Below are 19,316 nucleotides of genomic sequence, written 5' to 3' on the forward strand. Positions count from 1 at the left end.
ATTTGAATGATTAACCAAATAAATGGGTGAAACCCTGATCATAAAAAATAGTGCAGATTTTCATTTGCAAAGCAATGATAGTGTACAGCAAGGCTGTGATCATGTCTTTTGCCAATGAACCATTTTTATGTTGTTTCTTAAAAAGCTTTTACAGAAACTACTTGTGGAGATACTACTCATTTTAATAAATGTAGATGTTACCTATATGTTCTGGAGACACCAATCAGACACTATTGTGCTTGAAATACATTCCTGCCAGTTAGTAATGGCGTATTCAGTGTCTAAAGAATCTATATCATGCATCTTGAAATATTTATTGGGAAAAATGTAAAACAACCAAGATTTTTCTTCTAAAACAAAACCTTTACAAATTTTAGATGTTTGACATCTTTTATGGTGAGGTAAAATACCTCAAAGTAAGCAAAGATGCTGTCTCATCGTGGACTCAAATGCTGTGCAGTCGACAGCCATACTATATGCTGGCTTGAATCCAGCTGGACACCAGAGGTCCTTCTCCACAACAAATTTTTTGAAAATATTGTTTACAAAGCTTTTGCATACATTTGCATTATTATTATTTTTTAATTATAAGATAAATCTAAATATCTATTAAGGGCCCTTGCCCTGTATCACATAGAAATCACTTACGTGTTTTTTAATATAAATAGTGGATTAAGATATTCAAAGATTGTATCCCTTTTAAAAGTAAGCATAGTAGTAAAATATAAGGAGAGGTTTTGGGTATGAATTGGAATGTGGGGTATTATAGTTTATTTTTAGCTAAATTCTATAGGTGTGGTTTAGATTCTTCTAGGTTTTGGTTGTATTATTATAATCTTTCTGCTGGGGTTTAAAAATGATGAAGAAGGTGAAGGTGTTAGAGTTTGTTCTATTGACTAGTTCCACAGTTTCTGTGTTTTCCATAAAATCCATGAGAATGATGATTATATGACCAAAAGAGGCATTGGCCATATACTGTTTAGTTGACTTTCTTTAGTCTTATGCCATTGAGGCATAATTTGGAAAATTTTTTCCCAGTTGCAGTTTGTAAAGAAATTCATTTATGTTTTCTTCCAGTACTTGCATGGTTTCCTATTATAATTTTTTTATGCAGTCATACATATATTTATATTTTCTGTTCTGTGCCGTTGATCTGTCTATTCATATGTCATTATCACAGTATTTTAATTATAGAAGCTTTAGAATCTGTTTAATATCAGAAGTGTTGGCCTTCTTCTCCCTACTGCCATTGATCTTCTTTTTCATGTTTTTTCTGGGTTTTCTTTCTTACTTGTTATTCCAAATGAACTTTCTAATTAACTAGCAGACCTCAAGGAAAAAAAAAAACTGATGGTATTTTTATTGGAATTATGATAAAATATGAATTAACATACGGACAATTAACGTCTTTGTGCAGTTGAACCTTCTTACCCAAGAACCTTTTTCTTTCTATTTGTTCAATAAGTTTTGTGTCTTTTAGAAATACTATAGTTTTCCTTATAGAGGTTTTAAACATTTGTTACTAGTTCGTTCCTTGGTATTCTATTCATGTATTTGCTTGCTTACTTTTTTACATATTTTCTATCCTAAACATATATTTTCTAACTGGTTTTTTGTTTCTGTACAGGAAAGCTATTGGTTTTTGTAGGTTAATTTTGCGAATACCCACTTTGCAAAATTCTCTTATTGTTTGTGATAGCCTGAGATGAATTTGAGCCCCCATTCTAGCACAGTGCTTGGTATCTGTGAGAACATGGACAAGTTTTTCTGAGCCAGTTTCCTCATCTGTAAAGTGCAGAAACCAAATTCCCAGAGTGACGGAGAGTGAATGAGAGCATATGATAAAGCACCGAATACGTTGTCCTGCACATAGTAAGCACTTGACTACTGATATTCATTAAATAGTGTAATATAACGTAATATGGCATGTAGTATAATGTTATTATTCTTAAAATATTGCTAATATGCTATTGAATTAGTGAAGGTTTATTGAATCAGAGTTTTTAACTGCAAGAATAAAGTTAATTAAAGAATTAAAAAAATTAAACTTTCTTACAAAACTTTGTGATTTAAAAAACTAGGACGGAAGATTAATTCTCAAATTAGGGTATTTTGTAGTTGTGCACATGTATTTCCACTAATTCTGTTTTAATCATAATTATTGTATGTAAAACTCCTTAGTTCTGGAGAGTAAGTAGAGGGAACTTCTTGATCACCAAGAATGATTATTCAAAACAATTCATGGAGTGCATTGATTCTAGCACTTGTTAACTACATGAGTGGATATGAGCATCTAATTTAAAGTCCTGTAACCATTACTTTCTACATCACAAATCTGACAACTTTACTACATTTTCTTAGTAAACACGTATTGACTTGTGAATGAACTCATGTAGCATAAATATTGCACATATATGAACGCATGATGGTATTGATGTAAGCAAAATAATAGTGCTTGCTAGCCCATTGTGTAATGTTTTATAAAGCTGATGAAAAAGAATAATTGATAAAAAAGGTAGTCCAATGTAGTAGTCCTATGACTTTTAAGCTTCTACTCTAATCTAATATTAAAAATGGATACTAATGGTGCAAAGATGCTCTTTTAATTCATCTGAAAAGTCTATTGTTAAAAAATGAGAATGCTAGAATTTCAGGGTTCATCTTATTCCTCCTCGTGGTTGTTGTAAGGGTTAAGTGGAATAATGCACTGGTATTATAATGTTTTGATAATGATAATGCAGGTGCCTGGCTCATGATTAGTGCTTGAAAATGGTAGTTGTTTTTATTGCTGTTATTTTATTATTACCTTTGCTAGTTCTTCACTCCCACCACCCACACATATTTTCCACCTTTATATATTCTTAGTAGTAATATTGTTCTGTGCTTAAAATAAATGTATAAAATATGTCTCATATTGGCCATTAAAAATAAATATAAAGTTATATATCTATTACTTGCCAATATTGACATTAGCTAAGGGTAAAGTAGGACTCCATCATTGGAGCATGTGGAACTTTAATTGCTTGTAGATGACATTTCTCAGGAGCTGTAAGGGTGAAAAATAATTTCTCTCAAAGAATTATAGGCACATTTTGTCCCTAGTTTCCCAGTGTTCTGGCTTAGTACTTAGTGTAATTGCTCCTCCACAGCCTCACAGTGTTCCTTTTCTCATTCATTTATATGGGAAACAACGTAGAGTATCTGTTAGGTATAAAACGTTGTTCTAGGTAGTATGAGAGATACAAATAGCGAGATCAGTTAAATGAACTGTCCTGACTCAAGAAGTCTAGTGGACAATTCAGACAGCGAACAACTAGGTAATATGTAAGGACTTTGGAGCCAGGTTATTTGGATTGAATCCATGCTCTGAAATTTATTAGTTGTGTAACTTTAGGCAAGTTATTTAGTCTATCTCTGTTTCAGTTTCCTTACCTACAAAATGAGGCCGAAAATAACATCTACTGCATAGGATAGCCCTGAGGATTAAAATGGTTTGGTACGTGTACAGCATTTAGACCAACAATACAGTGAGCACTCAATAAATGTTAATAACAATATTACATCAATATTATTGTTAGATAAAGCAGAATAAAATTAATGACAAAACAAAAACAAAGTAATACAGTATTATAGAGGATGATAATACTAGTTTTTACTGTGTCTGGGGGCAATAGAATTAGGGGAGCTTTATTGGATGAAATGATGTTTAAACTGAAACCTTGAAGCACAATTTCTGTAGGTCAAGGAAGAATACAAGAGTAGGAGGGAGTTGATTTCTAGGCTGAGGGTATAATCTAAGCAAAGATTTAAAAGTGGTAGAAAAGTAAAAATGAAAAATTCTAGGGATGTTGTAGTCAGAGATTGGTATCTGAAGCCCAGCTCCCTCATTAGCAGTGTGGCTCTGGGCAAGGCAGGCTCAGGCTCTGTTGGGGTTCACGCTCCCTGAGTTGTAGTGTGGTGACTGTATAGGCAGTAGGCTACAGCTGTAGGGCTGACCTTATCATGTGCTGCCTGTTGTCCAATGTCTGTAAACCACTAATTTGTCTAGTTTTTAGTTGTTTTAAGGCAGGAGGCTATATACTGTTTCTGTTACCCCATCATTTGTGGAAGCAGAAGACCAACATATTACTTTTACTTTTCTCACCATTGAGTATAGGATTTATCATCTAATCTGTTAGCACCCTGTATAGTTACCTTTTTTTGTATTCATTACACTGCATTACAAGTTTTAGTTTACTTATCTGCCTCCTTACTACACTGGCTTCTTTGAGAACAGAGTTCAGCTTTATCCCCACTACCAACCCACTACTCTGTTTAGAGTTTGGAACATAGCAGGCAGTTAATGTCTTTTACATTCAATTTAATTACTGGAAATTGTAGTTTATTGACATACTGTGAAAGACTTTGAATGCTAAGCTAGAGTTTGGATTTTAATCAGTAATCCACTCAGGATTTTTGAGGAGGTAAGGAAAATTCCATGAGCCTTTTCTTTTTCTTTTTTTCTTTTTTTAAAGAGGATAACTCTAGAAGCACAAAGATGGATGAAGGAGGTTAGTAGTTGAAAATAATTAGCTTACATATTTAGGATCCCAGGCAATAAGAGTAGGAATACAAAGAGCATTGGCAAGATCTGGTGATTGGATGTATGCTACTAAAGGGATTGTAAGAAAAATGATGACTCAGATTTTCACAGATGGTTGATCAATTCCTTTAGAATGAAATATCAGTTTTGTTTTGTTTTTTTTCTCTCCTTTGGCACTTAAATGAAGAATTTTAGTATAAAATTTGAGAGTAAAATTTCACAATGTAAAGAAGTAATTCACGGTAGGGATTTCTTGAAATTCTGTTTTAGTTTGGTTTTTTTACTAGAATAAAACTTGAATTTAAAATATTTTATGTGAAATGCATTATAGCTTTTATCATGTAGGGATAGTATTCTGTTGTACTACAAATATCATTGTCTCTATATACATTTTTCCTCATTATAATCTCTTTTATTTGGATGCTATATGTATTGTATTTTTCTTTCCCTTTAGTTTTTTAAGTTTTTCTGAAAGATTGCTTCTTTCAGTCTTTAGAACACCGTAATAGACTCAGGGCTAAAAGTTCATTTTGTGCAGTTCAATGAGATAGTACTTGTAGAATGATCTAGAATGAGAATTAATTTTTCTCAAATATATTTTAACTTTGATTTTCTAGTATCGATTTCCATTCAGATTGCCTTATCTTTTTGAGAGAAGTTAGAAGAGCTACTAAAAGAGTAGAAGTGGTAGTAGAAGTGGGGGAACGAGAGATATTAGAATAATACGGATACCTTCTAACGCCAAACATTTATATATAAAATATAATAGTAGCTCTTTGAAAAGTTAAAACACTTGTACCAAAAACTTACATTAGTTTGAAGGACATTAATTACAACTAATGGGTTGAATATGTGCAAAGGAAGTATTTCTCCCAATGAGTTCTGTTCACTTTGGCATAAACCTCTAAGAAAGTAACGCTTCTTATAAAGCGTGATCTAACCTGAGAAAAATGACACAATGTTAGAATCAACAATAGCATGCTGACAGAGTAGGGAATATTTATTTTATATTTTATTCCATTTATCATTTCAGTTTTGTATGTGAACTGTTACTGCTGTTATAGAGAATGACACACACAATGACTGCCATTTATTGAATCACCCTTTATGTTGCTAACTGAACTATGAGGTAAATATTATTCTTCACAACAATCTCATAAAGCAGATATTATTTACATTTTATCAATGAGAAATCTAAAGCTAACTTAGATTAAATAATTTCCATAAGGCTACACATCTAGTTATTGCAGAGTTATTCAGAATCAGTGGTATAACAGTTAAAAATGGATTGCTAAGTCTAATATGTGTACTATTCTGTGCAGTGAATGGAGTTTCTCACTTTTATCAAGTAAACAGAAGATAAACTTTTTGGAACGGGAGGGGGTTAAGGACTAGGGAGGGAGGGCAGATGTTTGTGTTTTTGACAGGTGGGGTAAGTTCATCAGAGAACAGAAGGCTGGTGCCTCACTGTGGCATGTCTTTCTAAAGCCCTCGGTGCTGCTTTTGGCACTCCTTTAAATGCTAATGTCCAGAGCAGCTTAAAAACTACATCTGTCTTGCTGGGACCAATTGAGGGGCCAGGAGCAATGGTGGCTGCAGGAAGGTTCTTATAACTTTTAACTCTATTTGGAACACTTTTTGTGAACAGACTTACTCAGTACAGCTATTCCAGACTGTAAGAGCCCATTGGACCTGATGCCATGTGATGAGAGTCATATCAGTTTCATTACTGATCTGCCTTCAACATCTATGGTCTTAACCAGTGTACTGTTTTGTATAGCAAGCATATTATATCCAGTGTACTTGATTTATTGCGGAAAAACCAACATCTATTCCTGCATACGGTTGTAAACTTCAAAGTGACACTGATCTCTAGCCCAGAGGGAAAAATATCAATTATATAATATGATCTCTTACAATAAATAGAGAATCCTAAATGTGTATAACCAGTTAGAAATTTTCTATTTCCTTTAATCACAATACTTATTTACACCTGGGTGAATTGCAGAGATTAAAAATCCCTTACTTTTCCAAGTTCTGCGCCATAAAGAAGTCTAGTTATTTGCCTTAGTTTCAAAAGAATAGTTCCCTAAGTATTTCAAAATGCCCGATTGGCTGCCCCAGCCATTCTATTTGGAAGCCTCTTTCTCATCCTCATGGCACATCTCTCTGGCATGCATGACCAGCTGCAAGCTAAACCCTGTGGAATAAGAATTCTTTCATCCTTTTGTGTGATGTGCTTCATTTTCAGAGTTTGGATGATCCTCTTCGGCAGCAGCAGCAGGCATTGTTAGTTTCAATAGGCGGCCCGGATGCACAAGAACAGTCGTCATAGAGAGACGGGCTCTCAGGGCCTGTGCCTTCGTGCCATGGTGCTCTGTTAGATCGCTTTCCCCTGCTGGATTAATGGCCAGGAAAAAAGGGAAACAAACTGTACCCAGAGAATCCAATTAAAGTACTTGAACTTCACTGACGTCCATCCTGTTGTTTTCTTAACTTCCTAACCTATGGTTAATTATTCTGACCAATAGAAAGGTATAGCATAAATTAGAGAATTATCTCAAATTCTCAATTTTCTTTCTTTTTAGTTTGAAAAGGCATCAAGATTTTGTTGTATAAGATGAAATAGTAATCTGTGTTTGGTGTAGTAGAACATTTTTGGGAATGATTTTTTAATCTCTAATATCTTCACCAAAGTCACTACCAGTATTTATTGTACAGTCTACACTGCAGCATTAGTTCATTCTGGGCACTCTGGCTTCCGCGAATCTCCAGTTGATCCCATTCACATAACTGTGATATTCTGTTCCTGATTGATCAAGAATTCTCTTTCTGCTCTGTCATCCATGCCACTGTAAGTAGGAAAGTAATTTAGGTTTTTGGCTCTCAGCTTCACCATTTGTGAAATGACCTCTCCTGACTCGAAAGTTCCGTGTCCAAAATACAAACTAGGATTTCTAGTAATAATAATCTATATCTGTATGATGATTGATCGTTTTCAGAATGTTTCGATATATTTTATTTTATATAATTATGACCGTAGATCTGTGAGATGGGGAAAACAGGTATTATTGTCTCCTTTTTCAGATAAGGATAGATACTGCAGCTCAGGGAGGTGAAGTATCTTACCCCATATCATACAAGTAGTAAGTGGCTGAACCTGAACTTTAAATTCAGTTTTTCCCACATAAGTGATGGTTTCCTTTATTAGGAAGTTTCCTTCTTAAAGCCTAAGTTTCTTCATTTATTAATTGCGTGTGTGTGTGTGTGTATGTGTATGTGTATGTACGTGCACGCACTCATACTTTGGGATGGGCTTCCTTATACTTAATTGTGTTTGGGATGGAATTTTGGGATTTTAGTTTTCATCAGTGAAGGAGTCTCCTAGAATTTCTTTTTTTTCTTTCTTTTCTTTTTCTCTTTTTCTTTTTTTTTCAGGTGAGGCAACCCTTGATTGACCTCATAGATTGCAAGGACCTTGTCAGTTTACAATCCCTTATTTTTTTATCTTTATGCCTACAGCACCTGGTCTTCCTAGGTAGTCTCCCATCCAAGTACTAACCAGGCCTAACCCTGCTTAGCTTCCGAGATCAGATGGGATCGGGCTTGTTCAGGGTAGCATGGCATAGACCTAGAATTTCTAATTAAGAAAAATAAAAAGGAACATGTTACCTTTCTAGTATAGAATTTTGGTGTTATTATAAACCTCTATCAAATTTAATTGTATTTTATTTTTCAATTGTAAAGCCAATCTTTTAGAAATATAATATACTTATTAAATGGTATTCTATGTGATTAAGAAAGTTATGAATATAGTAGAAGCCCTCTTAGCCAACCCTTGCTTCAGGACAATAGGATACTCTCTGAAAAACGATGCATTTCTATTTATGTGTTTACCTGCTGGTGTATGCTTACCTAGAGACATTTGTGTGTGTTTTCAATTTTGTTTATTCCAGTCAAAAGTGCGATTGTAATGTAATTACGTAAACTGATGAAATATGAGTAAAAAAGTATAAAGTGTTGTCAGTTTAATAAAATTTAAATTGAGTGCTTTGGAAAGACTTTTTAAAGGTGAATCACTAAAACAAATTGCGGGCTAATAGGTGTGGGCTAGACAACTGTGAAATATTGCCTGGAGTCAGGGTAAGGGATGAATGTAAAAAATCTAGAAGGATCCTGCATTCAACTTGCTTTGTAAGTCCCTTTAAGCATTCGCTGACTTTAAATAAATCAAAACCTTTAAACTCTCACTGACTTTAAATAGATGATATGTGGTGGCACAGTTTAAGCAAGAAGAATAATATGACTTAGCAAATCAGAAGTCAATGACAGCCCTTGGTCCTATATCAAAAGGTTGGTCAATAGGTCTAAAATTTTATATTTTAACTTTAAATATGCTAAACATGTTAAAATTGCATTAACTGACTTCTGTCTGTATCTCAGTATCCTGTGTGAAATGAAGATGAAAATAATTTGACCTAACAAGGACTTTTTTTTTTTTGAGTGTGTTAAGATTCAATAAGATAACACACGCATAACACCTAGAACAGTGCCTGACACAAGCACTAAAAAAGCTATCAGCAGCAGCAGCAGCAGCAGCAGCAGCAGCAGCAGCAGCATTTGAGACTATCTGCAGTAAGTCTTATGCATACTTATATTAAAAACATAATCTTCTGGATGACTACTACCAGCTATTGAAATATTTTAGTGGCAATACATATTAATTCAGTTTGGGTTGGCAGTGAAATGATTTATTTTCTACTCCTGCTCCACCCTTTTTTTCAGAATTTGTGAGAAGAGGAAGTTTGACTATAACTGCTTGTTTTCTGGAAATGTTGACACCTGAAAATGTAAGACATAAGTGGAAGGGCTAGGTGTCGTCTCAGCTGAAGACTATCAAAAGGATTTGGATGTGGAGAGTTTAAAACATATTGGTGGAGTTGCGCGGAATACTTTTTTACATGGCACCTATCCACGCTAAGCGAAGATCTAGCCAAGGTGATTCTCACTTAAACACTAAGCTTCACATAGTTATCTCTCAGTTGTAAATAGGGAACAAAAAGAAGGAAAAGAAAATACAATCTTGAAAAAAATTCCTAGTAGCTAAACTCCAATAGTTGTGTGGTAGTCGAGTACTGATTGAAAGGGTGAGCATTGTACTGCATCCCATCAATTCCTAAATGCTTCTTTTGACTGGTAGGTTACAGATTTTCATTAATGAATCCACATTTAAAAACCGCTTTTTGGAGGAGAATTAAGCTTTTACCTGCTCTTCTTTCCAAATGCCTCCACACACATTTCCATGTCATTGCACATCCTGTTTTCCTGCCTAAGAAGATGCTCCCATCAGAGAGAGGCTCAGCTTCAGGGTCAGAGACAACGCCAACACTGCTGATAATTTCCTTCTTGGTTTAACTGTTTTAATATTTGTTTATGTATCAGTGGCATTAGGATGAATACACTATCAACCAATTCTTTTATCATTATTTTTATTTAAACAAATGATGCCATTCACCTTCTACAGATGATTTATATGGCACTTCCATATTTTTTTTAAAAAATAAAGCAAATTTTAACATATTTAGCTTACTTAAAGTTAAAACAAAATTTTAGAGCTATCTAGTTATAAAAACCAGATAGTATCCCAGAAAAATAGCAGTTTTTATGCTGAAGTACAATAGCCTAGGTGTTCAGGCTCCTACCCAGTAAGACTCTACCCATTATATCCTTTTGTTTCACAAGATATTTTTAAGGAGGTAGGATTCAAGAGAATTTTCTTCTTCATATGAAATTTCTTTTAGTCAAGATGATATTCAGAATCCTTTGCTAAGCACCTTTCTATGCAGAGAAAAGAGTCAGTCTCAGTTTGGATATGTTCATAGTGCTATGTTCCTGACTCATATCCCTGGGGCCCAGCCCTTTAGTATTTTAAAATTTAGGTTATGGATTAAGGCAATTCTGTAACTGGCCTGGGATGCATTGCTAAACTTCAGGCGATGAGTTAATACCTCATATATGTAGTAGCAGTGTTTTGCTGCGACAATAAAGTTGAGGTAGGCAAGTTGGCTTTAGTGCATACTAGTGGTCAGAATATCATGGAACCCAAGGTTAATATGGTAGAAGAAATGATCAATTAGGTATATGTGCATATACAATGGTGCTCTTTCTATTTTGTTTAGAAGGCAGTTTGGATATCTTTGCAATAATATGAAAGGCAATAACTCGATCAACTTCTAGCTAAGAAAGTTCTCATTTTTCTGAATTGGAGAAATGTATGAAGGACAATCTAAAGATAAGAGGATTAACAATGGGAACATCTTTCATTTGCATGTTTTTCAAATAATATGTTTTTTGTTATATTGAAAATTTTTGCTGTTATCCATTGATTTAATAAATGCACAAACAAAAATCAGACTGATGTTTCATATAAAGATATGCTCAATATATACACACTTTAAAAAAGTATGTATTCATGCTATCTATAATTTCGTTTAATAATTCATTCATTCATTCACCAGCTACCTACTATACTAGGGATTGTGTTTGTCAAAGTAGGGAAAGATGATTAAAGCATGGCCCCTGCCTACTAAAATTTGTAATCTAGTGGCTATTGTATAAAACATTTTTAGATTTGGCCTTTATTATAATAATGTATTGATCACTTAATTATTTTATATCTAAAAGGTCTAATTATTATTGTTATGATTATATATGTAGTATGCATCTTCAGTGTTCTAGATATTGTATTTAATGTACCGCCAATACCTTTAAACAGATTATAATTCCCAAAAGATAACATAAAATATTATAAATATGGACATAAAATGTTATGTTAAATTAACTTTATCAAGTACTTTATAATACTGGTGTTTGACACTTCACCCTTTTTTCTTTCATCTGGCTCCTTCTTTATTTGGTAGTGAAAATCCAGTGTGAATAGAAAACTCAACAAAAAGTCTTTTGGTTTTTACCTAGTTTCTAGTTCAATAAAATGCAAGCTTAGGAGCCACAGGAGATGAAGATGGAGAGATGTGCAGGTGCCTTACACGAGATATCTGATGTATGCCATGCTAAAGAGCTAGAAATGAAGTGGGATCAAGTGAAGGTTTTTAAGTAAGGGGACGACCAGTTATGTTGAGAAAAAAAAAAATACTTCAGCAATTGATTGAAGAAGAAAGGATGTAAAGAGAAGAGACTAGAGTCTGTAAGACCAGTTAGAAGACAGTGGTAATCAAGATGAAACACAGTGAGGGCCAGAACTGAACCAGCTGTAAAGCTGTGAGGAACATTAAGATGGATTCAAGAGATTTTAAGAGAGGTAGAATTGACAAGATTTGGGGACTACCTAGATGGAGAGGTAGGGATTGGGTGCTATTTAGGAAAAATAAAGTTAAGATGACTCTCAAGATTTTCCCTTGAGTACCTGTGTGGTGCTATTTGTGGAAGAAAAGATTATATTTGGAGGAGCAGGTTGCTGGCCAGCCTGAGGTTGGGGAGAGTGTGAGGGTGGGAAATAAGGAAGGATATAAATAGTTCAGTTGCATTTAAAACATAAATTTACTTTGCTTTGAGAAAACATGATGAGATCCTATGACTTGAAAGAGTAAAAATTGGAGTAACTCTGGCATAGTGAAGCAGGGTAAGGAGAATGAGTTTCATGGGAAACTACTGGTTAGGGAATTTTAGTGGAAAATAGTCTGGAATCAGATATTTATTTTTGGAGTCATTTCCTAGATTTTCTTTAATGGCAGTTTCCCCCCATTTTGTTATCCAAAAACTAGACTGGTTTATTCAAATGTTTTAACCTTACGATGTGTCTGGGAGTCCTTGGAGAGTAGCTACTCGAAGGAGTTACCTATGTGAGGAGGCAGTATGGTAAGGAAGGCAAGTTCAAGTACCAGCTGTATGAGAATTGCTAGTTAAATAACCTTGCATAAATCACTTAGCCTTTTTGGGTTTCCATTTACTCACCTCTAAAATAAGAAGGTTGAATTGAATGATCTCTGAGAAGCTTTTTAACAGTAAAAATCCGATGATTTTATGACCCTGTGAATAGCTTATTACCTGTAGGATTAACATCTTTAGAAACTTTAACAACAGACTTCCAGTTAAACCTGGTGATTTAACACGTTTTTCCTTGTTCCTTCCTAGTAAGGGGCTAAACAATGTGAGTAAAAGACTAAAGAAAATATGAATTCACAAGCAGAAGGAAGAGGAAGCAACATTTGAAAGAGAGACGATTTTTGAAGATGTAATGTGGATGGAGGAATTAGTAGAACTGAGAAAGTTACATATAGGTGCCCGCAGAATGTCTTGCCAATGAGAAAGCAAGCCGGTTCATGCTCCAGATTTGGCTAAAGTGTCGGAGGCAGTATTTCTAATGGAAGACAATAGCTAGTGTAAAAATAAATTATAATTAATATACTCAGAGAGACAGGAGAAGATAGTACTTCCATGAAACATGACAGGATGATATAAAAAAGGAATCGTCAGAATCAATGCTCTTATAATAGCTGATATAACTTTAATAGAAGGATTGAAGTTTTCCTGAAAATACAGCAAAAAGTCAAATGGAAAATAGGAGAGAAAAAATAAAATCAGACAGCTAACAAGCCCAAAATCTGATTAAGTTCGAGAAAACAGGGGAGAGCAAAGAAAATGATGGAGAAGAGATAATAAAATTATATTATAAAAATTTTCAGAACTAAAGAACATGAGTTTCCAGTGTGCCCCAGGGTCTGCTGGGTGCACCCCCCCCCTTAAAAAATGTAAAGCATATCTATACTAAGTACATAACTGGAATATTTTAGAATACCAGCAATATAGATAATCGAAGCTTCTAGAGAGAACATATAAACACTACATATATATTGGCTCAAGAATCACGATGGTATCTGATTTCTTAATGGCAGCAGTCAAAGCTAGAAGATGTGTCTTTAAAATTCTAGAGGAAATTGCTTTGAAATTGTAATTCTATACTTAGCCAAACTGTTAATCAGGTGTCAGGGTAGAAAAAAGACATTTTTGGATGCATGATCCTCTAAATTTACCTTCCATGGTTGCTTTCTCGGGAATCTTTTTGGAGGATGTGCTACATCCAAATGAGAAGAAATGAGAAAAGAAGAAAGAGTTTTTGGGAAATAAGTGATGAAAACGAGATGAGAAGGATGAAAGGAAGTTCCTGAACAGCACCTGCGCATTGATTGATTTTAAGAATAATTGGTCTTTAGTTGAGCAGGAAGATGAAAAAAATCCGGAAAGGATGTGTTCAAAAGGCAGATTTGAAATTGATAGAATGCTTCATGCTTAAAAGTGTGAAATGCATTCAGAGGTTTTACATTTCTGTTGCAGAGCTTGGGAATGGGGGACAACAGTGGCAGTATTAACTCTAGGAAGGAAAAATTGTTACTCAGGAAAGGAAATATATGAAAAATATTCTGGTTGGCTGAATATTGAGAGGATGAAAAGAAGAGAAGTAGGTGGTATGAGAGCTGTCTTTTATCTTCCATGACAGGAAATTAGTAGATTAGGTCTACAAATTCCAAATAAATAATAAGAATATAAACATATAATTTAGAGATAAAGAGATAAAAATGAGAGAATTTTGAGAGGGGGCCTCAAAGGTTGAAATATGAGCTCTGGGTTCTTTTTTTAAAAATTCTTCTAAGGGTTTATTTTTGTGCCAAACCGATGACATATGCTGAGGTGCAATTTCTCAAATGCCCCAGAGAATAACAGTTTTGCAGCTTCTTTTATGCATTTGAAATTAAGGAGGGAATTTAAGGAAGTTTATATGAAGGTGGGAGAAAGCAAGGCAGAGATTGGATTACAGGATAGTTAACAAGATTATGTGCTCTCATGAGGGTGATTATGGCTTATTTCAAAGGTGTGTTAACCTAGATGCACAGAAACAATAGACTGAGCTTGCTTAAGGCAAAGAAACTATATGCTTGGGACATGACTACCTACCATGACCTGCCTAGTTAGGAATTTGTAATCAGATCACCATGTGAGGTTACTTTCCTTAGAACCCTCTTTTTCCGACCACCGTTCTCCCTTTTGGTCATAAATCAATCTGAAGGATGCATTGACGACCAACCTTTCGGTGTGATTGTGTAGTCTCATGGCACTAGGAAGGCTCATTCCTAGAAAGTCTCGGTATTCATGTCATCTTGTTGATCATTGGGGTTAGGGCAATATTATAACCATGGCATCTGAGTTGAGGCTGAATTTTCCCAGAACGGGAAGGGCAGATAAAAAGAAGGCAGTCAGGTCTTATGGCGTTCCTTGTGACAAAACACTCTGGATCTTTTCTGTCCTGTGAAATATTATGATCTGAGTTTTGCTTTTGTCTCATTTTTCTGTGTTTGGCATTTTCTAGTGTAACATTTACATAAGCCATAAAAAGAGTATTAACAGTTATCTTACATGTTGAGTAATAATAAAAAGTTGGACTATATAGAAAAATCCAAAGAACAAATATAACTATTATTATGAACTAATATCATTAGCAGACAGGTAACGATAAACAACTGGTTTCTGAGTTCAGTATCAATATACAAGCCTTGTCAATGTCTTTGGAGAACTTTCTACCTCTGATGTCAGCAGCTTCTCATTCTAGAGGATTTTGATAACCATTGTAGACAGAGGCAGGTGTCAGAGACAGGTAGATGCCCTTTTGTAGTTAGGTGCCTGATGAGGTCCCTTCCAACTAGTTTGGAGAGTATCTTTTATTTGATGTCCTTGTCAAAAAACAATGTCTAAATTATTTGTTTCCTGGGAGCTTGTTATTAAACCTTTTTTTAAAAAAAATAAATATTGTGGTACTGTTTAATTAGTAAACTATACAGATGTAGTCCTTTAAAAACAATGAGAAATGACAATTTAAAAAATCTAAGAGATTAGAAAGTATTTTGGATTTTGATTTTTCAGTAAAAGGAGTAACTATTGATGAAGTGTACATATTTGACTTGTCTGGAAGAATTAAATTGTTTATACACTGGCATAGCTGAAATTTGAACATTCTGTCTCTTGAGAATCAGTGTTATTTGGAGGGGTTTCTTCTTATCTCTAAAAGGTATATGTGTTGTTTGCATGGTAAAAGCAATGGTGAGAAATTTAAAAGTTGTTGCTACAATTCTCAGACCTTAAGTAAGTGTTCCAAAGAAAAGAAAGTCATTAACTACTGATGGCTAAGGAGAAATAGAAAAAAACATGAGTAAATTTTCATTTAGCTTTGTAGGTATCGCCATATAAGACAAATTAAGCATAGTTCACTTGTTAAACAAAGAATAGCTTCCCTTCATTCCAAATAATGTCTAAATACTTAAGATCAAAAACTTCACATGGGTAGTTTATGCATTCTCATGGAATGCTTTTAACTGTTCACTGACTCATTACCTATTCATCTATAGCTAATGTAAAACCACTTTTGTTGTGGTTTATAAAAATATGGAGGTTATATGATTCAGTGCATGCAGTTCAGAATTTAGATTATCTTTCAATAATCAAAAACATCCTTTACTAAAAAATCCGGTATGAGTGTACTCAAAATATCAAGTGCTTTTGAAGTTTTAAAATAAAAAAACTCCCAACAACAAAAATCCGACAACAAAGGAACAAAAAAACCCCAGAACACGTAAACAAAAGTGTTTAGCAGACATCCTTAAACCTCCTTGAGAGAATTTTTAGAACATAAGAGGGGCAGAGACAGAGACCGAGGTAAAAAGGGGGAATTTCTCCTTGAATTTTTTTTTTTTTAAACCAAGGACATTTGATGTTGAGAGGAAGACAGGAGAAATGAAGAAAGAACATGATTTGTCTCAAAGATTTATTTTGTAATTGATTGTAGCTTATAAAGGTTTTCATTGATAGTTGTATGGGAGGGAGAATTCTAAGTTTCAATGCTGACACTTTGAAGAGTTGCCCTGTTGTTGCAGCTGTTTGGGCAGCCTTGCTCAAACATCAATGGTGCATTGTGGCAGCTTGCTCTGCTTCCCTGTTTCTGATGGACATTCTCCAGGCAGTGAAGGGCAAAGGGGCTGGCAATGCTGGCAACTGGCATAATAGAAGTGTTGGACCAGTTTGGAGTGTATGTGTGTGACTGAACACTTAATGACAGATTCTGTATTATGGTCAGTCTAAGTTCAGGGTCAGAAAGTACTTTCTGGTCAATTAACAGAGATGGAAATATATACTTCTATTTTTTTGTGTGTGTGTGTGTGGCATAGAGTGCATATTATTTAGTTTTTGTATAGTAGTTGGTAGAAGAGACTAATGTTTATGGCCTGAAAAAAAAAAAAATCAATGTATACTCAGATACACTGAAATATTTTCACCATAAAAAATTTGACTATTACTGTTCATGATACTTAATAATTGTTTTTTTAGGATATCCTAATTAAATATTTTCTATTTGTGAAAATCTGTGACATTTTTTCTAGCTCTCTTCTCTATGTCCAATAACACTTATTTATTCTTTTAGAATCATAGACTTTTAGAAGGATATGAAAAGCGACCTTATACTGAATAGATAGAGCCATTACTTAGAAGAATATGACATAATGTTAGGAGGTGATACAGAGAAGGAAGAGATTATGAACTTGCTTTGCTGGTATTCTCTGCTAAGAGGAATAATCTTCATATTGGAAGGAGGGAATAGAAATCAGTGATTTAATTGGTTAGTAAGAAACCATTTTGGCAAATTTAAAATTTCAAAGTTTGGCAAATTTTATTTCAGAATAACCATAATTTAAAACCCTGTATGTTTATATAATATGTTTTTTAAAGCATTGTTAATATATTTTTTTATTGGATCTTTATGGTGATTCTAAGTAAGGAGTTATAATTATTCCTATTTTATAGGTGAGGAAAGAGAAAAGCAAACAAAGAATTTTTGAATAGTAGGCACTAGGTCAGACTTTGTCACTTAATCTCATTTAATATTTACTATGCTCGAGAAGATGCTATTACCTTTATTTATAGATGTGTTAACTGAAATTAAATAATTTTTCCAAGCCACACAGCTGTCTATCCATCAAAGCACTTAGAATCCAAACCTAAGGGCCTTTGCTCCAAAGCCTATGCTTTTCCCACTGAAATTTATAATTTCCAGATATGATCACATCTGGAGAGTTGGAAGATGTAAAATACTGGATATAAGCAAATATATAAAATCTTAAAGATAAAATAAAGATAAATTTTGTAATCTACAGAATTAAATTTGTTTATCTCCAGCAAAATTCTGAAATGAAATATTAAATAGATTATTTGTGAGCATGTAGAAACCAAGGTGATTATTAAGAGCCACATTATTATTTCACCAAGAGCAAGTCATGTCATACTAATCTCATTTCCCCTTTTTTTGATAAAGTTAACTAGATTATTAGGTAAGAACATTTTGCAAACATATGTATCTTGGTATAAGCAAGGGCTTTGACAAAATGATGGCAGTAGATTTAGGTGGATTCATAACTATTTGAAAAACTTTACTCAGTCATATTTGATTTTGTTTGTTTTTGGTAAATATTTATTAATGACCTACTTAAGAAAACATACACTGAACTTGGATCTAGGGGAGAGATTTCCTGTAGAGGTGGCATTTTAACTGGACCTTGAATTATGAATAGGATCTATATAAGGAAATAGGGAAAAGGTTTGCAAGTAATAACATTAGCTCACATTTATTGACTATATACTCTGTTCTATTTATTCTTCACAAAAATCATTTTGAGACAGATTCTGCATTATTATTCCTATACTAAAAATGATAATACTAAGGTACAGACAATTAAGTATAACGTGCTCTATAAATTGTTGAAGTTAGGATTTGAACTTAAGCAGTTTACTCTAGAGTCTGTACTGTTAAGAGATAAAACAAAGCAACAACACAAAAAATAGGTGTTAAGAGAAGTTCGTTTGTGTAATAATACACAATTCAGTATGACTAAAACATAGGTGTACTCAGAGGAAGATATCGAGTGATGTCTTTGACTTTATTGTGTCATTGTTACTTTAGATATCAGTGATTTGGATGAAAACAAAGATTTCTATAAAATTTCAAGATTATTCAAAGATGAACTTGAATGCAAATAAACAATTTCTATATTTTGTTTCAAAATATTAACATCATACTTAGGTACTACATGAAAGACATGGTTTTTTTCTTTTTTGGTCTTTCTCTTTTTAAAAAATTTTAATTAAATTTTTATTTTTTAATTACAGTTGATATACAATATTAGTTTCAGGTGTACAACATGGTGGTTAGACATTTAGATAACTTAGGAGGTGATCACCCTGATAAGTCTAGTACCCAACCGACACCATATATAGTTATTACAGTATTACTGATTATATTTCCTATGTTGTACTTTACATCCCTGTGACTGTTTTTATAACTGGCAATTTGTAATTCTTAATCTCTCCACCTTTTTTAGCCATCCCTCCATCTGGCATCCTCCCATCTGGTATCCATCAATTTGTTCTCTGTGTCTATGAGTTTTTTCTGTTTTGTTTGTTCATTTATTTTGCTTTTTAGATTCCATATATAAGTGAAATCATACAATATTTGTCTCTGTCTGACTTATTTCACTTAGCTTAATACCCTCTAAGTCCATCCATGTTGTCACAAATGGCAAAATTTCATTCTTTTTCTTGGCTGAGTAATATCCCATTGTATATATGTACCACATCCTCTTTATCCATGCATCCATCCAACGATGGACACTAATTTGCT

The 19,316-nt window shown here is 33.9% G+C and overlaps 1 pseudogene; it reads right to left on the reverse strand.

Moving 5' to 3' along the window:
* Positions 1–8,095: 8,095 nt before the first annotated feature.
* Positions 8,096–8,213, reverse strand: LOC111737139 (annotated as a pseudogene).
* Positions 8,214–19,316: the final 11,103 nt, after the last annotated feature.

The sequence above is a fragment of the Pteropus vampyrus genome, unplaced genomic scaffold, assembly GCF_000151845.1.
Source record: "Pteropus vampyrus isolate Shadow unplaced genomic scaffold, Pvam_2.0 Scaffold1, whole genome shotgun sequence".
Taxonomy (NCBI): domain Eukaryota; kingdom Metazoa; phylum Chordata; class Mammalia; order Chiroptera; family Pteropodidae; genus Pteropus; species Pteropus vampyrus.